This window comes from Crocuta crocuta, unplaced genomic scaffold (assembly GCF_008692635.1).
Source record: "Crocuta crocuta isolate KB4526 unplaced genomic scaffold, BGI_CrCroc_1.0 scaffold134, whole genome shotgun sequence".
In the NCBI taxonomy this organism is placed as follows: domain Eukaryota; kingdom Metazoa; phylum Chordata; class Mammalia; order Carnivora; family Hyaenidae; genus Crocuta; species Crocuta crocuta.
Window position 1 is genome coordinate 1,813,672 of NW_027530183.1, and position 8,778 is coordinate 1,822,449.

The following is an 8,778-nucleotide window of genomic DNA, read 5'->3' on the forward strand; positions in this document are numbered from 1 at the left end:
TGCAAAGAGGGGGAAAATCTGAGTCTCCCTATATGCACATTCCAAGCCAAAGTGAAACAAAATGATGCTCTCATTCTGTACAAAAGTGGTCTTTCTGCAGTCTACAGATTTCTGTACATTTAAAAGGTTTTAAATGTTTATTTTTGAGAGAGAGGGAAAGAGAGAGTGAAAGAGGGAGAGAGCGCATGTGCATGAGTGGGGCAGAGGGAGAGGGAGACAGAATCTGAAGCAGGCTCCAGGCTCTGAGCTGTCAGCACAGAGCCTGACACGGGGCTTGAACTCGCAAACTGCGAGATCATGACCTGAGCTGAAGTCAGACACCTAACTGACTAAGCCACTGAGAAGCCCCCAGATTTCTACATTTTTGCTGGTGATTTTGCTATGACCCTGCTCATAGCACTGAAGTGCTGACTCTAGTGTTCCTAAGAACAAGAAGGCTCTGCTCACAGAGAAAATACATGTGTTAGACTAGCTTCACTCACACATGAGTTATAGTGCTATTGGCTGTGAGCTGAAAGTTAAATGAATCAATAATAGGATATATCTAAAAAACAGAAGAAGAAATTCACTGATCTATACATGCAGCAACTCTAGAAACTGCTAAAGTAACATCTATAGGGCATAAAGAAGCCAACAGAAAAGATGTTCAAAATAGCTGAATCTGTGGATACACGAGATGATTATAGTGAGTAGTGGACAGTACTGCTGTGAGGCTGAAAACCAAAGAAATATACCGTCACGTTTCCGAGGGTCAGGAAAATGTTAAAAATCCTCTTGAATAGTGTTTTATCATAAAGAAATACTGCATACACTTAATCATTTATAAGAAATATATATTAAACTAGGTGTCTAAACAGAAATATACATAAACACATACAGCAACAGATTATATACTGATTGGTTGACCAGAGACTCTAAGCAAGAACCTAACTAACCCTGTATTTCTATAGCAGCAGTAGCTCAGTATTCACTAACTAACAGTGTCTGCAGCAACTTTATAGACTATCGTGAATAATGAACATCAACTCTACATAGTCTGGAGTCTCTCTTTTTTGTTTATTTTTAATATTATTCAAATTGGATTTCTATCATTTGAAATTAAAAAAAAAGCTCCTGACTGATAATATTAATAATTACATTGTTAATAGTAACAGCAGATAAGACTTAGTTTGAGCTTACTCTATGTCTGGCACTTTTTCACAGATATTAACTCATTTAAACTTCTATAAGGTGGGTGCTATTATCATGTCTAATTTACAGATGAAAAAAGTAGAACCAAAAAAAAAAAAAAAGAGAGAGGGAGAGAGAAGCATAAGGGAAAAGAAAAAGATAATGAGACAGAGTGAAGGGACATTGACTAAATCCAGTTACAATTAGGTAACTGCAGAATTAGGGTGTCAGCCCAGAATCTGTGCTCATAACCATTATGCCATATAATAAGGAACTTAGAAAATGGACAGCCAAAGGGTCAGAACTTCCCAATGTCTCCAGCACCAAGGAGTACCACTACCAGTCAACCTATTTGAAATGCTAAATAATCACTGCTGAATAGTGGAGGTGGGTAGACCAGACAGACTCCCTTACATTAGTCATTAAATTCACTCAGCCACTTACCTTGCTTAGATTCCATGATTAACAAGCAACCTTAAATAACTTGGTTTCCAAGGCAGCTTTTACTACAGGGACAGAACACTGTGACCAGCTGACCCAAAAGTCCCAGCCTTCTTAGAATTTCTACTTCTCATTATTAATTTGGCATCCTGAACATATCAGCTTCTTGTAAGTTTGTTTAGCATGAGTCAGTCCTTAAGAGTCAGCTGAACTCCGGGTGCTTTGGCCAATTGCAAGCCTGAATAAGCAGCTGAATGTATGGCCTCATCCTGACTTAACTACCATTCTTTAAAAAAAATAATAATAATAAAAGACAAATAGAACTACTGTTCAAAAAAACTTCAAAAATCCTTCCCACCTGAGTTGTGGTAATAGAATATTCAAGTAGTCAAATAAAAACTACTTACTAAGAAAAGTAACGAAATAGCAGCCACAAATAAAATGTATTCCCATGAATGGATTAATAACCCTAATTAGAAATGTGATCTAGGTCATCATGGCGCTCTGCCAAAACTATAGCAGAAGGCCCTAAAATCATCTAGCTTGCAGGAGAGGAAGCAGCCATTAATACAGCTTTCACTTAAAAGTACACTCTAGAAGAATCCCCAAATCTAGTAGCATCTAGAAGGCAGTCTCTCCTTTGCTGTCTGTCCGCTGCTCCCTTGTGGTATATTTGATACACCTCTATCTCCTTTAAAAAAAAAAAAAAAAATGGGGCATCTGGGAGGCTCAAGTCACTTAAGCATCTGACTCGATTTTCACTCAGGTCATGATCTCATGGTCTGTAAGACTGACCCCCTGTCGAGGGGGAGGGTTCTGCTTGGGATTCCCTCTCTCCTCTCTCTCTCTCTGCCCACCCCTCCCCTGCTCTCATTTATTCTGAGAGAGAAAGAGAGAGCAGGAGGCAGAGAGAGAGAGACAGAGACACAGAGACAGAGAGTGTCCTATGTAGGTTCTGTGCTGTCAGTGCAGAGCTCCAGACAGGGCTCAGTCTCACAAACTGCGAGATCATGACCTGAGCCAAAATAAAAGTTGGATAGCTGGCCGACCGAGTTACCTGGGTGGCCCTAAATAAATAAACTTAAAAAAATCTGGCAGCAACTGGCATCTGTGAATTTAAGATCTAGGTTCAGCAATGTTCATCACTTGGCATTCTGCTCTCCCATTTTTCCTCACTCACTGTCTCTCCCTTGCTCCTAGAGGAGTAGAATCTTTTCCTTCCTTACAGAACACAAAATTATGAAAGGTGCTGCAGAAGACCACAGGACTGCACTCTGGCTCAGAACCTAACACCAGCCACTTGGGTCCCAGCCCCTCCTTTTCCTCATTTTCCCAACACAAAGCAAAAGGAAGACATTCTGTTGCCTCAATGGCACACCTGTTACTTTTCCCAGCTCTTCTCATCTACTTTTGGTAAAAGATTCAGGATAATCTCATCAGGGTTTAATTAAGGGTCAAAAGGACTAAATTTCAAGCCTAAGTTAACCACAGGCTAGCTCTGAAACTTTGGGGTAGATATTTAGCCACTGTTTCCTATCTCTAAAATGGGGACTTAGCATGATGGCTGCATAAATTACTATGTGACCAATACACGTCAACTGCTGTGTCACTTCTACTCCCTAGTCCTAGTGCTTTTCCCCAAGACCACAACCAACAGGGCAGTTCCCAAAAGAGGCTGGGGGGTGTGACTCCTTTCTTCCTCCCTGTGGTGAGCATGAGCTATGTTCCTCCAAATCTGTACTGTAGCAAAGCAGCACTACCACCATCTGTCATACTTCAATGAGGGGGATTCGAGGTTGCTAGGAGAAAGTTTTTTAAATTCTGGGTAGGGGAGTAGATAAAGCTCTTTTTATCAGTCCTAGCAAGTTGAATGCTAAAAGATAAGCTACAATTCCTAAACTGTGTCTTATTAATGAGGCTATGCACACCGCAGCCTAACAACCGATTCTTATTCCTTGTCTGAAAGTCACTGAAACCTAAATAACACTGGGTAGGACTTCTAATCTCACTTATAAGACGGATAAGCTTCCTTTGAAATAAGCTTAGAAGCCACTACCTGAATGGTGTACAGAGAGAAGGGGGTCTTTTTCAACAGCAGAAAAAGGCAATGACCAAGGCTTCAGTACTCTGCAGGCCCTCCCCAAATCCAAGGTTTTAAATAAATGTGGGGCCAAAATTCAAATGCAGAATTAATGCCAGTAACAAAGAAAATTCATTCTGGTGAATGTCAAAAATGTTACCACCAGACAGAAATGGCACAGAAAACAAAAACAAGTTTTCAATAATGTGAATCCACGCCTTGATGTTTTCTCTCCTTCACTTCACCTGGGCTTTGGTTCTCTCTTTTAGCCAACACAGGAAAATTTCTTCTCCTCCCTGATGAGCCCATTGCAGGTGGTGCCTTCTTCACTACCTGGTGCTGGGGCTTTGTGAAACCAGAACAATGATCTCCCTGCTGTGTGTTTAAGCTGTGGGCTGCCTTCAAAAGACACTTGACCAGCCTGGCAAGAATTGAAAAGTCTGACCGTGTCAAGTCAAAAATATGGAGCTAGCAGCATTCTCAACAATAGCCAAAACATGGAAAGAGCCTAAGTCCGTCCATCAACGGACGAATGGATCAAGAAGATGTGGTTTATCTATACCATGGAATACTCCATGGCAATGAGAAACAATGAAATCTGGCCATGTGTAGCAGCATGGATGGACCTTGAGGGTGTTATGCTGAGCGAAATCAGTCAGGCAGAGAAGGACAAATACAGTATGTTTGCAAGTATAGGAGGATTAGGAGGAACTTAATGGAGGACCGTGGGGGAGAAGAAGGGGGGAAATAGTTGGGGAGAGGGAGAGAGGCAAACCATGAGAGACTCTTGAATGCTGAGAACAAACTGAGGACAGATGGGTGTGGGGAGGGAGAGGGGAGATGGGCATGGAGGAGGGCACTTGTGGGGATGAGTACTGGGTGTTATATGGAAACCAACTTGACAATAAACTATTTGAAAAAGAAAAAAAAGAAAAAAAATGGAGCAACCAGGACTCTTACACATAGCCAGTGGCAGTGTAAATTGGCATAACCACGTTAGAAAACAAGTTGCCATTATCTAGTGAAGGTGAACAACCCACAGCACAGCAATTTTGCTCCTACACATATGACCAACACTGTCCAACACACCAAGCATCTACAGTGTTCCCGCACGATGCTGAGAACTGGAGACACAAAGATAGAGTGAAACCTAGAAACCGAACTTTCTGCAACAATGGAAATGTTACATACATACACTGTCCAATATGGTAGCCACTAGCCACATATGGCTATTGAACACTTGAAATATAGCTAATGAAACTAAGAAACTGAAATTTGTGGCTTGTTTAATTTAAATGTAAGTCATACATGGCTAGTGGCTATCTTATTATACAATGAAGCAAGAACTCCATGAACATGTGCCTCAAGATATAATGCACAAGGATGTTCATTCCAGCATTGTTTCAAAGAAATAAAAGAGGGGCACCTGGGTGGCCCAGTCAGTTAAGCATCTGACTTCAGCTCAGGTCATGATCTCACGGTTTGTGGGTTCAAGCCCCGCGTTGGGCTCTATGCTGACAGCTAGCTCAGAGCCTGGAGCCTGCTTCAGATTCTGTATCTCCCTCTCTCTCTGACCCTCCCCTGCTCTCTCTCTCTCTCTCTCTTTCTCTGTCTCTCAGAAATAAATAAAAATAAGTAAATAAATTTTAAAAATTTTAAAAGAACTTTAAAAAAAGACAAAAATAAAGAGATAAAACAAAGACAACTCAAATGGCCATCAATAAGAAAATGGATAAACTGTGGCACAGCAGTGAAAAATAAGTGCACCCCACAAAGCTTAGTGAAGGTAAATCTCGAAAACAATGTTGAGAGAGGAAAACCATGTTACAGAAGAATTTAGAGTATGATGAATTTTTACAAAGTCCAAACACAAGTATATATAACAAGTACTTGGAAATAAACATATTAGTGGTGTCAAGTCTATGTAAAAAAGCAAAAAATTAAAAAAGGATACAAAAAACAAGGTAATGATTACAAGGATGGGAGAGTCAGAGGGTGCAATCTGTAAAGAGCATAATGTGAGCTTCAATAGCATGGCTAATGTTCTGGTTCTGTCCTTTTATTGTTGTTTTCTAGCATATGTTAAACTGTTTTATGCTTATCATTGCTTCACAATAAAAGAAGCTGGAAAGTACTATTGAGGTGGTGCCACTGCTTCTTGCTTCGCATCCACCAATTCTCGACCCAGGCGGACTGAGAGCTTCTCCAAGGAGGAGACAGGTTTCACTCCATCTTTGTGTCTCCAATTCTTAGCATAGTGCAGGAGCACCAAGCACCATAAGCAACTAGTGAACTGAATCCAGACCTGGGAAAATTAGAGCCCTCACAACTTGTTTGTTCACGTTTTGTTTTCCAGGTAATGCTAGATAAACATTCCCTATAGAGTTACAAAAAATAATACTATATTCCCTCCATTCTAAAATGCACTCTCCCCTCACCACATATGGGCAGATCTGGAAAGTAGAACGCCTTCTACAATGGAAGCTGTCATTAAATGGGGGTGTCTCTCAATATCACCAGCATGCTAGAATTCAGGGATGTAATTCTGAGCTTCTTTTGTTCATTTCCCTATTCTTAGAGAGGTATCCAGCATACAACAGGGGCTCAATAAATATTTGTTAAATAAAGAAAGATAGTTACTATTACTGCATGCCTATTATGTGTCTGAGTATGGCTAAAAGCTTTACATAGATTATTAAATTTGCCCTTTACAATAACTCTGAGGCTTAGCAAGATTAAGTCACTTGCCCAAGAACATGCAAATAAGTAGGTAAAATGGAAACTTAGTAAGTGGCAAAGTCTGGATTCAAATCTCATCTAGACTCCAAGGTCCATGCTCTTAAGCATAAAGCAATACCATCTCTCAGACAAAATGAAGCCAAGTTCCACCCCTTCACCAATTTTTAAAATAAACACGTAAAGAAAACTGCCCACAGTTAGTGAGTTTATATTAACTGAATCACTGGTGAGGTTTATAGGCAAACAGAACCTATGTGAGCCAGAGATGGGGGAGAGGTAAGTGAAACAATCCCAAGAGGCAGCCAACTTCCCCCCCCATATCCACCCTGACTTACAATAAAATTGATCCAGTTACTAGTTCACACACAGAAACCCATGCCTCTGATACCAGCAAGTACTACTTCTAAATGTAGTAAATATCTAAAGAGACCACATTTGTATCATCAAAGGGATCATCTTATTAAAGAGACCATAAAGTCCATTTGCTCCAACCTCCAGGCAAGAGACTTACATTCCTAACCTCATTTTAATGGCAGCTGAGGCCTTCTGAGGCCAAGTAACTTTGGTCCTCTGAGAAGTAAATGGTTGAAGCAGAGACCAGAAACTAGGTCTCCTACTTCCTGGGCTCACCTTGTTCTGTTCACCTCATCACAGCAGAAGGAAGTCATTACGGATCTGTTAAAGTCCCTTTCTACGCAGCTATACTACACTGAGTTCTTTACATAGTTTATCCTGTTTAATCCCCTTGTCAATTCTGTGAGTTAGATATTATCTCCATGTACAAGCTGAGGAAACTGGGTTCAGAGAAATTAAGTAACTCACCACAGGTCACACCCTCGGCATTTGGACTAGAATCCAGATGGTTTTACCTCACCTTGCAGACCTGCAAGTTAAAAGAAATCATAATTAACACTGGCACAGTGCTACAAAGTGCTTCCGTGTTATTGAAAAGAAAATAAAAAGAAAACTTTGAAAATAAGAATATATTATGCAAGCTTGAATACTCCCCAAACACTACCTCAAGACTGGAGTCTGGTTAAATACCAATACGGTAACTTCTAACCAACTATAGAGATGTCATCTCTAAAAGTGAACTTGAGAGACAGCACCTTAAAAAATTACTGGCACTGTAATAGATATAGAGGAAAAAACTATTTTTAAATCTCCCATTTAGGTTAAAAAGAGAAATTTTTTAAAATAATTCAATTTCATCTATTTTCCTCCATTATTCCCTTGTACCACACACAATATAGCTTATTTTGCCACAACTGTTTTAAAGGCTTTCTCTTTCATTCTTCTCATCACCACATCCTCTTTCATGCAAAACAAGATGAAAGGATCTGAGAGGCACCTTAAGTTCTCTCAAAAGAAAAAGTCCTCCAAAAATTTTAATATATTATCAACAGAACTTTATTTCAATCTTCTTATGTAGAAAATCCTATCAATTTGGAGAATACTACTTTTATTTCTGAAACTGCAGCAAAACTATCTTGTATCTCCAGTAGGAGTGCAACTCTCCTGTTTTAAAAAAATGTTTAATTATTATGCAAATCTTAAGAAATTTACATTTGTTACTCAGAATGAAATGCTATAACCCAAGACTCCACCACACCATTTGGAACATTTTAGAATCTATTTCTTTTTTCAAAAATAAAAAACCAACTACTTACAGAACAAGTAAAACTGTATGCTAATCAAATGTTTCTCTTTTACACGCCAAAGGAGGAGTTTTGCCATAGAGGCTTGAAACCCTCCTCCCCTCGATTCCTGCATACTTTCTCTAGAAGGTTCCTAGCCTCGGTGTGGTCAGACAGTAAGGTGTAATTAATCTATTTTCCCTTAAAAGGAGGTTAAACATATTACTCCCTTTTTCTGATTTATAATACTATTCCACCTCCCCCCAACGTAAAGTAGAAAAAGAGAGAGAAATCTGCCGACTGAAACAAGACACCTCTCTCTAAAGTCACTGCATTTAAAAAGGCTGCCAATCCTCATTTTACTTTTCCTTCTCCTCAGTCTGGAGTTAAAAATCAGCTCACTTGATGTTATCAAATCATCAAATGAAAGGTTCTAGAAATAGCTTCCTATTTGTGGAAAAAGCCAGAAGACATACAAAAATGGAAGAGAGCTCTCGAATCGTCTTTCCTAAAGCATTCCGTGTGTAACGAATGCAAGCAAAATCCTGAAAGGCTTGCTTAGCTGTGAATTCAAGGTACTTCCTACCGGCGCTGGTTTAAAAGCTTAAAGTATAATGGAACCAGAAAACAGCCAGAATCAGTAGCAGACCAAAAGCCAAGTTTAAATACATATTCCCCGGGGCCCGCGGTGCATACCCAGAATCACTGCAC

At 39.8% G+C, this 8,778-nt stretch overlaps 1 protein-coding gene across 2 annotated transcripts in view; it reads right to left on the minus strand.

Moving 5' to 3' along the window:
• Positions 1-8,778, minus strand: part of HERC3 (HECT and RLD domain containing E3 ubiquitin protein ligase 3) — a 108,352-nt gene extending 99,574 nt beyond the window's left edge. The window contains exons 1-2 of one of the 2 annotated variants that reach the window (XM_077765117.1): positions 8,764-8,778; positions 7,253-7,313 (exon numbers count right to left, since the gene is read on the minus strand). The gene's annotated coding sequence lies outside the window, so the exon portion shown is untranslated. Of the gene's footprint in view, positions 1-7,252; positions 7,314-8,763 lie in introns of those variants that run through there. The other variant, XM_077765116.1, reaches the window with a different exon arrangement.